General features: G+C 29.6%; 1 protein-coding gene across 7 annotated transcripts in view; it reads right to left on the reverse strand.

The window, feature by feature from the left end:
• Hr3 (Hormone receptor 3) overlaps positions 1 to 17,060 on the reverse strand; it is a 76,479-nt gene that overhangs the window by 19,363 nt on the left and 40,056 nt on the right. The window lies entirely within an intron of this gene.

Here is a 17,060-nt window from a genome sequence, read left to right on the forward strand (position 1 = left end):
TAGCTTGTTTCTTTTTTCTATAGAGAAGATAGTGATGTTGCAAAAAGATGACGTGCAATAAAAAATGTAAAAATAGAAAAATTAAGATGGTCATGATGATAGGCCTGAACCGATTTGTTTCGCAAAGTCCGTGACGATGATAGGTAGTTCGATCGAAACGAGAAGCATGCAGCAGGTCTAAGTCAATCGAGAGCCAACTTTCTTAAGACGAGAATGATCGTTACAGTTTTCTTAGGCGCGTTGATGTGGTAATCCTTGCAACATGTTGTTCACGATCGCGCGCAGAGAGTACATAAGTTGATCGTGTAGTTCTTCGGCCGAGATCCAAGACCATCTATTCCGGCATTTAGTTTGCACGTTGGGAGATACTAGATTTGGGCCGCATGAATAGTTAAATCGAGATCGATCTTTTTGCCATTCTTTTTTTGCAACTAAATAAACTTCAATGTCTTTGAGTTGGCCTTGTAATTAAATAGGTTGCTTTGAAGGCACAAAAAAAATTTATTTTTGTTCTTACTGTATTCAATTACTTATTGTATTTGTATTCATTTTTTTTTCTGGCGTATTAAAATTATCTGAAGATTTTTTACGTTTACAAATGTTGCTAATGAGATTAAGTTTTCTGCAACAATATAATCTGAAACCTTCGAAATTTATTAGATAAATTTGAGCTTCAGTAAAAAAATTACAAGAACCCTTGAACTCATTAATAGCTGATATTTGTTTTTAAAGGGTTGAAGAATTCATCAGTTATATTTTTATCGTTTAAAAGATCAACAAAGTTGTTCTAAAGCACATTAAAGTTTTAAATAAAAACCAAAATCTCTTTTTTATTTTATCATTAAAATAGTCAATTATTATTAATATAATCTATGCTAATATTCAGATTTTAACACTTGAAAATTTAATTGTCTATTTTATCGCTACATTTACTCATCATTAGAGCTTTTATCAACTTTTAAATATCACTCACCATTTAATAAGAATACACTTTTGAAAAAGTATATTTGTCATTCAAATTAAAATTAAATTTATTTTACCAACGAGAATATAATTTTTATAATACAATCGAATAAATTAATTTTTATTTGATTATTTCATTAAACTCAATTTTATCTGTATAAAAACATATTTTAAAAGTCAATTCACTGGTTCGTAATTCTTTTTTTGTAATCCAACAAAAAAATTGTTTCTATGTCAATAGAATATTTTTATTAACCCCTGAACACCTCAGATGGTTCATTACAAAATCATAATAGCGTTAAATATAGTTTGTGCATAAATTATAATTATTATTAAACGACTAGAATATTTATTATTAACCGATTCGAAATGAAGAGTGTATTTCAATAGTGATTGCCAGTTCGTGCTATCTTCGATTTACCAGAGAAAAGTAAAAGGGCTCATCATGTTATTAAAGACACGGACGTGGCGCAAGCTGCAGAGGAAGCGCACTAGCTCAGTGGGAAAATCCATCGTTTTTCCGGCGGTCAATACGAAAGACTCGTGGTGGGTTGGCGGACGGTTGTGTCGCCGGAAGGTTAGTAACTCCAACGGTGAACGACCGGGTTGTTAAGCGCATGCGCTGAGACGCAGCTGACCCAGATGTGCAACGTGATTGAAGCTCGGACGTTTCCGTGAAGCTTCGGACATCCAAAGCCAGCGCGCGGGCGCCTCACGGCTGACCCACATCGGCTTGCGCCACTTGCACTCCGAACATCGTCAGCGTGTGATGTTTTGCACTAGGCTTACTTGGATATTTTAGCGACAATTCTTGAAACAACCTCACATATCACAATGACAGATAGAATTCACAATAGAATGTCACATATTATGATTTACCCGAAATCTTTACGACAAAATGTTCTATTGGAAAAAGTTTTTAAAATTAAAATTCAGTCGAGAGAGCTTTGAAAGCTTTTTTTTTTGAGGAGATAAATTTTTAAAAAGTCATTGCAGATATTTTTAAAAGTCTGGTCATTTACGTTGTTAAGTTTATTTTAAAATTGTCGTAAACTGATTTTTTACGATTATATCAGCGGAGGAACTGCATTTGACTAAAGCAAAAAAAGCTTTGGCAAAAATGATGGGTTATAAGCATTTATACTGTCCATTATAAATAGTTAATGTCTTTTGGTTCGTAATACGTTTTATTGAATTTTTAAATCTCCCGCATACTGTGGCAATCGATCATGACGCGTTATCCGAATGTCAAATCGCGCGCAGTGAAATTTAGAAAGCTCCCGCGAATGTTATGATAATGTAAAGTGTATTACCACGTGCTATCGGTGGTACTAGATTGGACATGCGCAAACTTCATCGTCGACGTTGTAGTTGAATCAATTTTCCTTCAACATATTTATGTCACGTTATTTATTCATTCTTATTTTATTAAACACAAATTGTAATATTTATTGTTCGTTAACTAAGAACAAAACTTTTCGACTTTATTTATATATTTTTCTTCAAGTCACTATAAATAGAGTCGTAGAATACATTGCGAAAGTTCGAAAAGTAACTTCTGGCAGAGGAAAAGAAATAAACCGGTAAACAAAACGACAGATCCCCAACAGAATGATAATTAAGTTTTGCAATGTGTGGCACATGAATCGACGAGAATTACATATTAATTTTTATCGTTGAATTTTTTTTTTTTTCTTTGCAAGTTGATAAACAAATATTTAGACAACTATTGTCTCATAAATTTTCAATAATGTTCTCATACTGATATATTTCATTATCTTTATTAGTTTTTTACTGCATTTTTATTATCAGTACAGTTAACAATGGCGTTGGATATTATCAATAAATTCCATACTATTTATTCATGTGAATGACGTGCATGTTTATTCCCAAATAAGTCGTGAACATGAAAACAGAAGAGCTGTTTCAAAATTAGCTGATGCAATTTTGCAATCGGTTGTGATCGTAAATGAAGGACGGGGAATCCCTGATGGTCACTGAACTAATGTTTGTTATAAAATTTAAGAACATGTTTCTCTTAGAATGTCATTATTTATTCATGCATTGCAAAATCAATATTTCTAATAAATAATGTTGAATAATAATTCATTATTAATAATTATTAAATGCTAGTGTATTTAATAAAAATAAATAAGCAAATAAATAATAGACTTCATTAATCAAGAATCCGATGCAATTACAAGCAGTGTACTTTATGTTCCATGTTATTGAGAATTTTTTCTATAATTTGTCACATAAATTGGGAATTTTTTGAATAGTTGGATTCCTTAGAAGAAATTATTAAAGGAAATATACCTAAGAGAAAATGGTAATAAAATTTATAAAGCTTGATAATCTATGATTCACAGTAAATTTACTCTTTCATTGCAAGACGATCTTATCATATTTTTCTATTTAATTAACCGCGTATTTGTGTTATCCAACTCTTTACTTTTACTCGTGTGTTATATTTATGAGAGTGACAAAACAAATATTAACGAACAAAAAAGTGAAATATTATTGTGAGAAGACAAGAGAAAGAACAAGGAGAACAAATTAAAAAAAATATATAACATGAAATGAATAAACAGTAAAAAAGGTTGCTTATAAGTGTGGAAAAACTACTGTAAAAAATTTTCTGCTTTTGCAGACAGATTGAACATTCTACGAAACCATCATGTATATATATATAAAGCAAAGTAAAAATAGTTGCCTGGTCTTAATAACAGTCCGGGAGTTTTTCTTTAATGCACGAAAAAGTGGTGCGACGTGAAAATAGCACGGTGCATCGTCGTTGGGATTTTATAAACCGCTGACTCGGTGAAATACCTGTCTGCCATCCCTCGTGAAGAGGCTTCGAAAAATATGTGACTAAATACATTGCCACTAACCATATCATTTCCCGAGGAAATGTTCGAAAATAGCTTTCGGATTCTCTATATTTTGCAAACATTAATTTCTTATCACGTCAACACATTATCACCACTAATAGAATCATTCATTTACTATTAAATAAATTGTGTGTGTGTTTTTTTAAAAGATCAATTACGTTAATTGACAAAGTAATTTTTAACAGTAAATTTCCACATTGCGTGTATATTTATCAATGCTATGTAATTTAATAAAGTTAATTTTAATTATAATATAATTTTCAACTAATTTATTCATTTAATTTTTCTTCAACACATTTTTTAGATAAATGAAAATTTTATTTATTAAATAATTTTAATAGATTATTAAAGAGTCTAATAATAAAATGAAAGTGTGGGTTATGAATTAAAAGAGAGTTTGTTTGAGACCTAAAATTGAATGAATTGGAAAGTATTTAAAATAATTGAACAAATTGCGTATGAAAAATAGTTGACAAGAGAGTTTTGTGGAACCAAAACTTTCACTGAAATTTCTTGTGTAATCACCGACGTGCGTAATTTTGAGTATGTTTTATTGTCGTTGTCTTAAACGTGATCTTAATGGTTTATGTTTGATAAAAAAATTAAACATGTCATTCGTCTATAGTATTTTATTTATTTTTGAGCACACAAGTTAAGTCTTGACTTTCACGTTTGTGACTATAGATTGTGAGATAAAAAAATTCTTTTAGACATTGATTTAATTCCTTTTTCATCTGTCAGTTGTGACGAGGAATTTTTTTCCATTTCTACGATCGACCTTAGCCCATTGCAAAACGCCAATCCTTTTATCGATGTCCTCACTCGTTCAACTTGTTTATCTCTTTCTCACTCTCTTTCTTTCTCTCTCTCTTTCTCTATCGTCGTAGCCTTCGTGATTACGCATTCGCAACGTGTTTGGTATACGGTAAAGACTCTCTTACGAGGCTCTTTCGCGTCACTCGGTCATCGTAGACTTGACTGCATACAGATACGATTGTTACCCGCAATCTCGAGTTTCTTCGACCGTTTATGCCGTTTGGCACGATGCCCCTAGTGAGATGCGTGTGGCTTTGGCTTCACTGCCAAATTAAAAAGGAAATTTCAACGATAACATTAAACAGCTTTGCGGAATTTAAAGCTAAAAAAATTGCGCTTTATCCTCAAGTAGATAAATAAATCTTGAGCTTTACTTTTTATGTTGAAAAGAAAAAATTTCCTAATTTTTTTATTATTATCGTTCTTTTTTTTTTTTTTTTTAACTTTTTTCTGCAATATTAAAAAAATATTAATATAATGATAGACAATTTCGTACATCTCGTATTTATTTTTGCAATGTTTTTTCAATGTTTTATCTCGCATTGGTATGATTAGTTTTGTTGATATTATTATGAAACAGTTAGAAAAAAATTATCATCCATTTCTCGTTGCATAATATTACTTAAATTTTAAACATGAATATTTTTTTCTTTTCATTTTGTCAGTTTTTGTTTACGTTATCGCATTTTTAGAGAATTACATCCAATGAATATTGTTCATTATTTAAATTTGGGTCATCAAAAAATTTCGCTATTTATTAAATTTTTTTGAGCTGCTTTCATAATTATTCTACACAATTGGAAAAAAATTTTTCATTCAAACATTGTATATAAAAATTTTTTTTCCATTAAGAAATAATTATTTATTAAATAATTTTTTCGTTAAGATAAGTAATGAAAAAAATTCAATCATTATTGAAAATATTTTGAAATATTAAGGGTGCGTATGACAATACAGAATATTTATATATTCATAAGTGACCGAGTGGGTTACTTTTTTACCTTCCCCAACTATAGTTGTGAGTACATTAATGTCACAGTGATCATCATTGTAATAGTGATGACGTGCTTGCAGTTGTTACCCACACGTTCAATAGACACATCTCACTCTCTTTTTCTCCTTCTCCTCTCTGGAGTAGTTTACACGCCAACGCGAGAATATTCTCCTATTTTCTGCATTTTTTCCACAGTCATTTATCAGATCATTTGCATATGCTGTACCTATATTTACTATATTTATATATCAACTATATATTCCATTATTTTCGACAAATTATTTTATCATTCAAAATCTGGGAAAAATATATAAATAATACATTTTTCTATTTTTCCTTTCAATTCGGATTGATCAATTTTCATTACGTCATTCATTATTTGACATGAAATTCTATCTCGTTATTCATTTACACTTCGATCTCTATAGATTTATTGGCGAAGCATATCGAAGAGGTGATATGGAATTAGTTGTAATGACGATAACGTTCAGTGCACCTTGCCCTCTTTGGTAATACTTAATATTAACTACACTGTCTTGAAGTTGGATTAAAATAACTCGTTATTATTATTCTTATGATTACTATGTATTTACTATAATTAATGAATAAGAAATAAGACGATCAATTATAGTCTTCAGTCACTTGAAAATATTTTCACTTATAAATATACCATCTTCTTCCTTTGAATGATATCTTAATTAATTTACTTTAAAAAAATTAAAAGATTCTATAACAATTTTGAAAATGTCATTTCTATTAATTAAGTTGATCTTTGAACTCTTAATATTAAATAAGAAACTTTTTTTCAACTTAAATTATAATAACAAAATGATTGGTAATTTTTTTTTAATTTAGTAGGAATTTCAATATGACAGTAATTATTTTTTACTAACTATTATTAATTTAAACGACATGAGAGTATTTCATTTACCACATTTAGTAAAAAGCAGTTTATTAAAATATTTTATATAAAGATAAAAAAATAAACCATAAAAAATACGGGAAAATTTAAGTTAAGCAAAAAAAAACTTTTAATTTTTCGCATTTCTCTTTGTCCTGAAACAGTTTTGTTTTTAATCGTCGAACGTTACATCCAAATGCTGGTGCTCGGGAAACACTTGCCAGCATTTTACAGATAACTCTTTTCCCTCTTGTTTTCCCTTTCTTTCACTTTGACGCTTCGTCGTCGTTAATACGACGCACAATGCGTGTGTGGGTGTACGTTTACACTCTTCTTGTATTCTCTCTTATTCACTCTCGCTTCTTTCTCTCTCTTTCTTTCTATCTCCCTCCTTCTTTTATACTAACTACCAAGGCTCCATGTGTGCATCAACATACGATGCATGCACCACGCAGAAGTGTGGGTGACTAACGCGAGACTCTGTGTTGGCGCGAACGTGTAACTGGGTCGCGGGTTCGACAACTTCAGCCAAGGCTGCCATGCCAGTGGCTCTCAATGTTATATAGTGACGGTACGCGTTATATCGAGGTTGCTTTTTTACACATGTATTATGACATGCTCTTATCTCCGATAAAGATTTTAGTTACATTTTTTTTTTTTTTGCACTGAAATAAATTATTACAGACATCTAAATTTATTACTTAAAAATGACTCTTTGTAATAATGCTTTTATTGTTATATAATCTTTGCGAATTTTTTATGTATGAATTAAGTCATTCTGAGTAACAATAATTTTTTTTATCAATTAATTATCATTTCTCTTTCTTTTATTGTAACCTTTTTTATTTATCATTTCTCACCCATCAACGCTTCTTTTTATCACCTTAGAACATCATTCTTTCTCTCTCTTTCTCCTCATTTGTTCATATAAAGATTGCACAAGACTCTTACCTGAAACAAAAAAAATTCAATCGGTTAAATAAACCTCCTTATAAAAAATTCCATCGCATTATATTGACACAATGTTAATTATTTAAGAAAACTATTTTTTTTTTTTTTTTGGTTGATAAAAATAATTATTTATTGGTAAAACAATAAAGTTTTGATAAAATAGTTATGCAATATATTTAATGCAGAAAGAGAAAATAATAAAAAAAAAAAAAGTATTAAAAATATTTTATTATAAAAAGAGATTCACCCTAAGAGATGCTTATGTTTCTAGATCATGCACTTATTCACATCGTGTGCTTCCCTCGTTTTTCTGTGCGTGTGTCCGTCATAAATCGTATTATGTACGAGCTGTGAGACACCCATATCGAGTGTACACTAGTGATACTGTAGAATAGAAAGATCGAGAGAGAAAGAATGATAAAAAGAGTAAAGAATAGAATAGACCAGGCGGATATCGACAATCGACAGCCAAGTGCAACGACCAATCATTTTATCGATCTAAAGTTATTTCATCAATTTATTCAACCATTTTATTTATTTATATATTATTCCATTTATTATAAAAATATCAATATTTATAATATCATTATCACTTTTTATACTTTTTTATATTCTTTAATTTTTATTTCATACATTTATCATCAGAATAATTATGATAGCAATGATAATAATAATATATTGTCTGTTGGCTCATAAAGAACAGATAGCTAATGGTAGAATTAAATTGTAATAAACTTTGTAGGTGTATTGAAATAAAATTATGAATGAATTACAAGATCTGTGTACATTCACAGATATTTAATAGTAGAGTATCGAAACAAACTCGATGAAAGGCTAGATTATTTTAGAAAGGATAAGTAGTAGTGTGAGAAAATAAAAATAAACATATGGTGTGTTGTCATGGACCTTCTTGATTCATAGACAAGAATGGAGAACCACTGAATGTACGCGTTATCATAACATCAGCATGCCTGCTTGCATCTATCTATATTTCAAAGACCAGCGCGCGAATGCCATTCTGAGGGCTGCCTATAAAATAGATTCATATTCTGTTTTGTGTATGTAATACAGCTGAGCAAAAATTACTATAAACCTTTGAGTTGTTTTTTTTTCTATCTATAACAACATTTCTATTCAATTAATTAACGTGGAATAAATTTATTTCAAATGATACACGATTAAAACATTTTTTTTTTCATTTACATTGGGAATAAATTTCCATTTAATATTACACTTCATTTGATGTTAATTTTAATGTTATTGCTCTGTTTTATGAATTTTCTATTAAATAAATTGATGATTAAATAAATTCATCTGATCATTCATTAGCAGTTTTTATGACTGATGTTTTATTTATAGTTTAAATGCTTTTTTCACGTTATTAAAGAGAGTAATAGATAACAATTGTTTAGACTTTGTAAAAGCGATTCAACGTAAGTCAGGATCTTATGCAATCTTTCAAGTTATATTCTGTAGTTTCTAAGTACGTGACTCTTTCTCTTTCTGGCTTATACATATTTCGTTTTGTTGTTGTTGTTTTTTTTTTACATATTTTAAAATTATAGAATTTTATTATTATCAATATCATGAATTTATAAAACATTTCAATTAGAAATACTTGAAAAAAATTATTTATCGGATTATATCGAGTATATTTATCTTAACTTATATCGAGAATATAGTATAAAAAAAAATAATGGGGCTAAGGTAGTGCCTGCAGTAAAACTATCATTCCTATAGTGTGCAACACTAGTTTATTCTGTTTTTATTTGTACTTTTCCGGTATATAAATCAGAAGTTATTTTATGCTTTAAAACTAGTATTTATTTAATTTATCACTAATTCAACTTTAGAATAAAACCATCTTATATTTTCCTCTCATTTAATTGTTAAATTATTTCATTATTTATAGACAGCTGTAAGGATAATTCATTTTTTATGTTTCAATAATTTTTTAAATATTTAAAAAAAATTTTATTTATACATAAAAGTATGCCAATTTTTTGGGACTTTTTTTGATTTGAAGAAAAAGAAAAATTAACAATCGATGTAATGGGTTTTTTTTTCGTTATTAACGTTGTTATATATCTAAACAAAGAAATATTTTTTTTTAATGTTTCAATGAACCACGATTTGTCCTTCTATAGTTTAGTGCGCATGAGTTAACCGCGACGTATATAACGACATAGAAAAAAAGGAAAAAAACGATGAAAAGATACGATTTTCACTTTTCAAGGGTCAAATGATTGATGTCTGGCGTAATAATAATTATCTACAACATATGATCAACGAGAAAATTACTCATTAATGTTTGTAAGGGCAATGAAAAAATACTGAAAACGCATCATGTGTATATCCAACAATAAAAAATATATATATATATCTCCATATATATCCATATATACAACAGGGAGTTTGGAAATGCCGCGCATGCACCTCCACAATAAGGCATCGTTGCTTGAGCACCGCAAATGATTGCGTAACATACGGTTCCCTTGCGACTACGTGTCTGGCCTATCGTTCTTTTCTTTCTCCTACTCTCTCTATCTTCCAACAAGTCTTTACGCCTTGGCAGCACACAGTTCTCTACACTCTTTGGGTGAGCGCAACTTTGCAGTGCGCCAACATATAACTTTCTTTTTTTTCTTCTATTGCTCTCTGCTGCTACTGCTGCTGCTGCTGCTTCTTGAAACGACTTTCGCCCGGATGCGAGAACGCCAAAAGTAATCTCATGTGATATTTTCGTTCTTAAATACACATATCCATACTTTTTATGATCAAACATCATTTTTATATAATACCTAGGGGGTTTTCAATGTCAAAAATACTGCAGTTTTAAGCTTTGATAAATGGAAAATCGCGATAATCATTTAGGAAATAAATAATGTTTTGTTGATATTTTTTTTCCAAAAGCTTATCACGGTATTGTGCGCATTTGGTCGATCCATATTTACATGGTACCTGCCTGATGCACCGTATAAACTTCACTAAGGCCATATGGTGATGTGAGTCATCGTAGGCCAAATGTGACATTTTATTTATTTATCTCCATAGACTATGTTTGAGAATACTTCATAAATTAATGTATTTGTCAATTGATCATAAATAATTTCTTCCAACATCAACTTTATGATTTATTAAATATTTCTCTCTTACTCTATCGTTGATTTTGTAGTTGATTATTAGTTTATCTAAGCAGTATCTCTTTTAATACACTTGTGATTAATATTGTTTTTTAGTAGTAATTAATGTAATAGAGGATTAATTGTTGAAAATAAGTAATAAGTGGTGTGGGTGAAGAAAAGTTTATTGAATAATAAATAGTAAAGTTTGTTAATTCAACGAGGTTCATCAAAATGTTAATAAAAAAAAGTATTAAATGACTAAAATAAAGAGAAACTAATTGATTATGCAAGAATAATAATTAATCATGAAGAAAATTGTAATCAAGACAAATTCATTAATCACAGCTATATAAAATGACAGCTGCCAGTAAAATTACGTTTCACTCTATTTTACCAGCTAATTAATACCACTCTATTTGGCGAATTTCATCCAAGAAAATAATATGTCATAATTACAGTGCCTAAGGCTGCTAGATTTGAGAATAAAACGGAGAAAAATGAGTAGGATGATAATTGTCTGCAAAGAACTTGATGCAGTCTCGAAAATATTTTCAAGTTCTCTACGTTTTCGCATGTGGAAATCATCTGTTATATATATAAATTTTTTTTATTATGTCTTTTATGCTTTATAAAAATTTTTATGATCTTCATTTTCTTTAGAGCAGGTTTTATTAATATTTTATTCTTTATTACTTTGGATCAATTATGTATAACATGTGCTTTTTGACCTTTTGTGACTCCACTTGCATAGGAGTTATTGATTCATTAAAAGGGTTCGTAATGTAACCGTTAAATTGCAATGAAATAATTTTTTACACAGCATCAATAAATTCAATTGAATTGATATATTAAAAATATTAAAATATTAAATGACTTTGATAACAAGTTTGCCAATTTATCACTTTACTGATCATTTTGAAAAGCCTTAATTTCATTGAATAAATCTTTTGTTACAAATGAAATAATTTTTATTTCATTTTTTTTTTTGCATTGAAATGTTTGTCTCTTTTAGAAAATAGGAAAAATTTTTTTTTAAATATTACTTAGTGAATAAAATAATAAAGAGCTTTTTCGGTAATATACTCAATAGAAATAGAATAGATAATAATAATAAAAGATATATCAGTGAATAATTTCAATACTGAACTGACGTTTAAAATGATTTCTATATGGTATTGTTATTTATCCCGAGCTTTATTGAAAGTTACGACGTTGCCAGACGGGAAGCAGATCCTCAGGCGTCTCGAGTTTCCGTCTGACTATATTTGCTCGGTTACTACTATCGATCCGTTACCACTGACACTGCCTCCTCGTTTGTATATACCACACCAAGTCCCACCGTCGCGCCAATTTTCCACTAGATGTGGAAACAGTAACAGAGCAAAATATGACAAAAAATCATCCCAAAAAAAATTACTGAACAAATAAAAATTTATTCTTTGCCATTAATTCGACAAAAAATTGACTAAAAGCTTCTTCGCTTGTTTGATTTATTTTCATATTACTCTGCTATAATTCTTCAAATATTTTACAAGCAAAAATGCATGGGTTTTTTCTGGTTGTAATTAAACCAAAAAAACATTACTGTAAATCAAGCCAAGTTTAAGACTGTTTTTCATTAGAGTTGGATTGACGCTGACAAGCATCAGCTAATTTTTGAGAAAGACAAGTCACGGAATAGTTTAAATGATGATTTATAGGTATATGTAATAACATGTGATAGGTTAGTTATCAAGAAACAATAAATAGAACGAGAGACTAAGAAAATATAGACAGATAGGAGATGATAGAAGGCACACTGCTCTCGTTACTAAGCGGGCATCTAACGACTTGACGCAAATACATCTAAATGGACACATCTAAATTAGCAGTAGTGGTAATGAGCCAAGAGTGTCTTACTCGAGGCTAGCGGCCTACATTTTTAATCGATAGATCAAGCATCAACCGTGGGGAAACCTCTATCATTTATTCTATAAAATATTCAAATCAGTTCAGATTTTACTCTTCAATGGAAATTTCATATTAAACTATCCATTCTACTCTCACGAAAATCTTCGATAGTCGATTCTATTTCTTGGTAATTAATAAATATTATTTTTATCGAGAAATAAAATTCAGGCTGTCATCAATTTATTTTTCTGTTGAAATTGAATATTTAAAGAAAGCCGATACTTTTTTCGGAGCTTTTAAACGATTTTTGTGGGGAAAAAATATTTTAATTTCACAAAAAATGTTTTAGCTTGAAAAAATGAAAGGGTAGAAAGAAATGACATATGAGCTTGCGAAAGAAATCAGTTGTTGTTTATGAATTATAACTTCCTTCTTAGCACCAAATTCTAATATTTCAAATGTAGCTTTTTTGTTCCTGTTAAAATTAAATATTAATAAAAGTTACTTGTTAGTAATTTACTAAATATTCTTAGAAGTTGTGATGTATCATTTTAAAATAATTTCTCAAGAGTAATATGGTTATTATTGCTATGAGTTGATGATAAAAATCATGTGATAGAAAAGAATATTAAATTGATTTTGAAAAGTAGTGTAAAATATTTATCGTTCTCTCATATGGTATTATGAGGTGCACTGCTAACGGGAATCCCTCGAGGTGTTTTGTGGCTTCAGAATTCTTCGAATTGGAATTTCAACTATATACGAGTCTCTCACAAACTGAAAAGACCTTCGAGATATCGACATATCTCACTTTAAGAATTCACTCAACAATCGTCTATTTGCAAGCACGCAGTCTCCATCTATATCTTTACAACTTTAGAAAATGGTCCACCCACTAACTTTTTTCTTTAAAAAAAAATTATCCAAGTATAGCTCTTGCTTTCCTAGTTTTTTTCAATCTTCAATTTTTTATTTTCCATCTCTTTCACGAGCATCGATTCGTGCTGAAGCTCCTCTATAGGATAGGAGCATTCAAGCTATGAGGCATATGTATCTACGCATACTGCAGCAAATCGTCTAGAATATTTCATGTCTGTGTAGATATATAGATATATATATTTGTGGGAAGAAAGCAGCCGCTACGATGAAAATGAGCAATTGGAATAAAGAATTCTTAAGCAATGAGGCATTTTAAAGGGAGAAATAAAAAGAGCTTTTGTCTTTTCTCGTTATTTGTATTCTATTTTTTAAATAAAAAAATACCACAAAAGAAATCACTTTTTTTCATCTATTCATAAAACTCTTTATGATGTATTTGGTGGAAAATTAAAATTTAATTTTTTATTCTCTTAACAATAAAAGATTGGTTATTTCATTAAATTTTTAATAAAAATAAAATACTCATTACATATTTTAATAAAAATTATTGAATACTCAATATGATAAAGTTTATTTCAAAAAATCTGAAAAGTTGATGTCTTGTTTAGGAATGAAATAAAAGAGTGTATTCCTCGCGTGCTTTTTTTCCTTAATTGCAAGTTTCTATTAACACAGCTGCAAGTTAAATGATGAATGTAAAGATAGGAAAATCACATATCTTTTTTCATTATACTGTTAAAGCAAAAGTTTCATAATAGTTTCGAATATGAAACAAAGCAATGAACGAATTTCCACACGAGTTTCCACTTCTCGTCCATCATAGTATCACGTAGAGTCTTTAGTAATGTTGTGAGCCTGATGGTGTGTGGGCGAGTTAGGCTATAACACAATGTTCAATCGATACTCGAGACAACGTCGTCAACTACGTATTCCCATGAGTGTTTTCCCCCTGCAGCCACTCCCTCTTCTCGCTTGCATTCCCCTAAGTTTTCAAATCTATCTAACATTCATATCAATACAATTTTACTCGATATACTTTATTACTTTTAATTTATCGAAAAATCTATACTCCAAAACTATACAAAAAAAAAAAGCTTCTGATTTTGAATGTTGGTTTTAAAAGTATAAAAGCATTTTAATTTAAGACGCAGCTAGATGGATGGCAGGTGGGAAAGTTATATAAAAAAAATTTTTAAAATATTTTTAGTAAAAATCAAAAGAGTTCGTGGGATATAAAAAGTTTAAAAAGTCTAAAAAGAAAATCCTTTATAAACAACCTAAAATTTTTTTAAAAAAAAAAAAGCTCGAAATATATTATTGATACGTGAGAGCTTTCAATGGAGGCAGATTTTTCGCTAGTACTATAAGAGAAAGAGAGAGGAGCTTTACTTCTATGCTCTCGCGGCAAAAGTAGGTAGGTAGGTTGTAAGAGAAGAGAACGAGGAGAAGAAGAGAGAGAAAAAGAACTGAAGAGAGGGTGTAGTGGAGCTGTTTCCATGTCGGCCAATCGAGCGACTGGGCCGTAACTTTTTTCTTTCAGAACCGCGCGTTTCAGACGATGCACAAAGAGTGCACGTGCGAATGTATTGAATGTCTCGACGACACAAACCTCACAGTTGCACAGCCGTAACTATCGATCCAATGTAACCTACGCCTATGTTTCTCTTTCTTGCTCTTCTCAACCCCTCACTGCACTTCTTCCCTTATGTACTTCATGTACAGTCTTATCAAACCCCCCTTTTAACGTCATATTTGCCTCTCTTTTCTTCTCTATGCCTTCGCGGCTCTTTGGCTTTACATTCATGTACATCTCTTCTCATTTCTTCGTCACCTGCTTTCATTACACCCTTTTCAGTGCCAAACTTCTCTTGGGTAAATACTGGTGAACGATGAAGCGTTCTGCGAAATGTCACACTACACCAACGCTTTGAAAGTTTCACAGAAAAAAGGAACCAGGGACATGATGGGATATTAAGCGGAATTAAGCATTTATAAAGTGTTTCAAAAAAAGTTTTTTATGCTTATTTATTTGACAAAAAAAAAATGTTAAATAAATATTCGTTGTATTAAATTAAAAATAAAAGTTTGGAATAATTAATAAGTAATTATTCTAATGTAAATTGATGTTGATAATAAATTCAATAGGGTGGGTGACCCTGCTATGTTTAGGTTTAATCAAAAAATAGATTTTTGTTTTTTCAAGTTCCTTATCAGTTTGGGAGTAGTTTGAATCATTTTTTCTTTCATCATTAAAAGTATGAAATAATTTTTTATTTATTATAATGTGATTGAAATAGAGTTGGTGTAAATAAAGTTATTGATAGAGTTATTTTTTTCGAAGACATGAGACAAGGGAATAAAAAATTGATCAACAATACTTGGAGGGCTAGTTTCAAGTTATACTTTAGTGTATGTCGCTGAAATCCTTGAAGTGTCTACAAACGATACATCTACCCTATATTTTAAAAATCCATTCATTCACGACAGCTATTGAAAATGTAATTGTACTGAATTTATATTCATAAGACGACTTTAGATGATGTGTTTCAATTTTTTTTTCTTTTTTATTAACTTCTCAATAAAATTAATCTCACAAAAAATTCAAAAATATTTAGAGCATCTTTGGATTCTAGATTGCTCCAATTCGTTAAATTGTTTTTAACTTATTTTATTGAACTAAATAAATAGACGTTAGTAAAAGATATTTAATGAGAATAGTAGCCGGAAATATTTTCTATATGTCAATTGGGGAAATTGGAAAAATTATAATTTAATTAGTCTTAATTGAAATAGAGAATTAATTAGCTCAATATTTGATAATAGTAAAAAGAGGAAAACAAATAAACCGTCCTAGATTATTCTCGTATTTGCATAAAAATAATTTTTTTTTATGTTAACTTTATTACTCTTTTTTTTTATTACGATTTTTATGATAGTGAGATATATAAACAAGTCTCTTATGGTTTGAGGGCTAGCTCCAACAGCTTCGAGGCTGCCAAAATGGCATTCGAAAGTAGCTGACTTGCAAAACGCATACGACTTTTCTCTGATATAAGCACGAGCAAACGAGCTAGTCTGATGACGAAACCCTCCGTTACCATGCAAAATATATATCATACACTCAATCTGTAGCTATAAAAAATACATTTTCATTAGCCAGAAGCATCGCCTATGGCATATTTTTGTAATTTTTTTCTAGGAAATTTCTACTTTTATCATTTATCTTATATGAGTTTTATTATTGCTCGGGAAATGAATAAATAATCAAATTTTGATTGCATTCAATTGATATTAAAATAGAACAAGAAAATGAGTTTTTTTTTTATCATAAACTTGATTTTTTTTTTTCAAAATTACTAAATGTTTATTTTGTAATAGTTGTTGCCTACTTTTCTCCAAATAGATCAATAAAACAATTATCTAGAAATATTATCTCCACTGATTTACAACATATTCAGACAAGTGTAATTATTTTATGTTCATTTCCGAAAATTTTTCAAACTCATCAAGTAAAATCTAATCATAAACTAACAAGTATTTCTATTAATCTTAGAATCCCAAAACTCTTCAATTGTTTATAACAATAACTTCATGCTGAAATAATTTTCCATTTAAAGAATAAACTTCTTTTTGGAGTATTTTGTTTTCTT

This window comes from Chelonus insularis, unplaced genomic scaffold (assembly GCF_013357705.1).
Source record: "Chelonus insularis isolate UGA/USDA-ARS -01 unplaced genomic scaffold, ASM1335770v1 contig_88_pilon, whole genome shotgun sequence".
Lineage (NCBI taxonomy): Eukaryota > Metazoa > Arthropoda > Insecta > Hymenoptera > Braconidae > Chelonus > Chelonus insularis.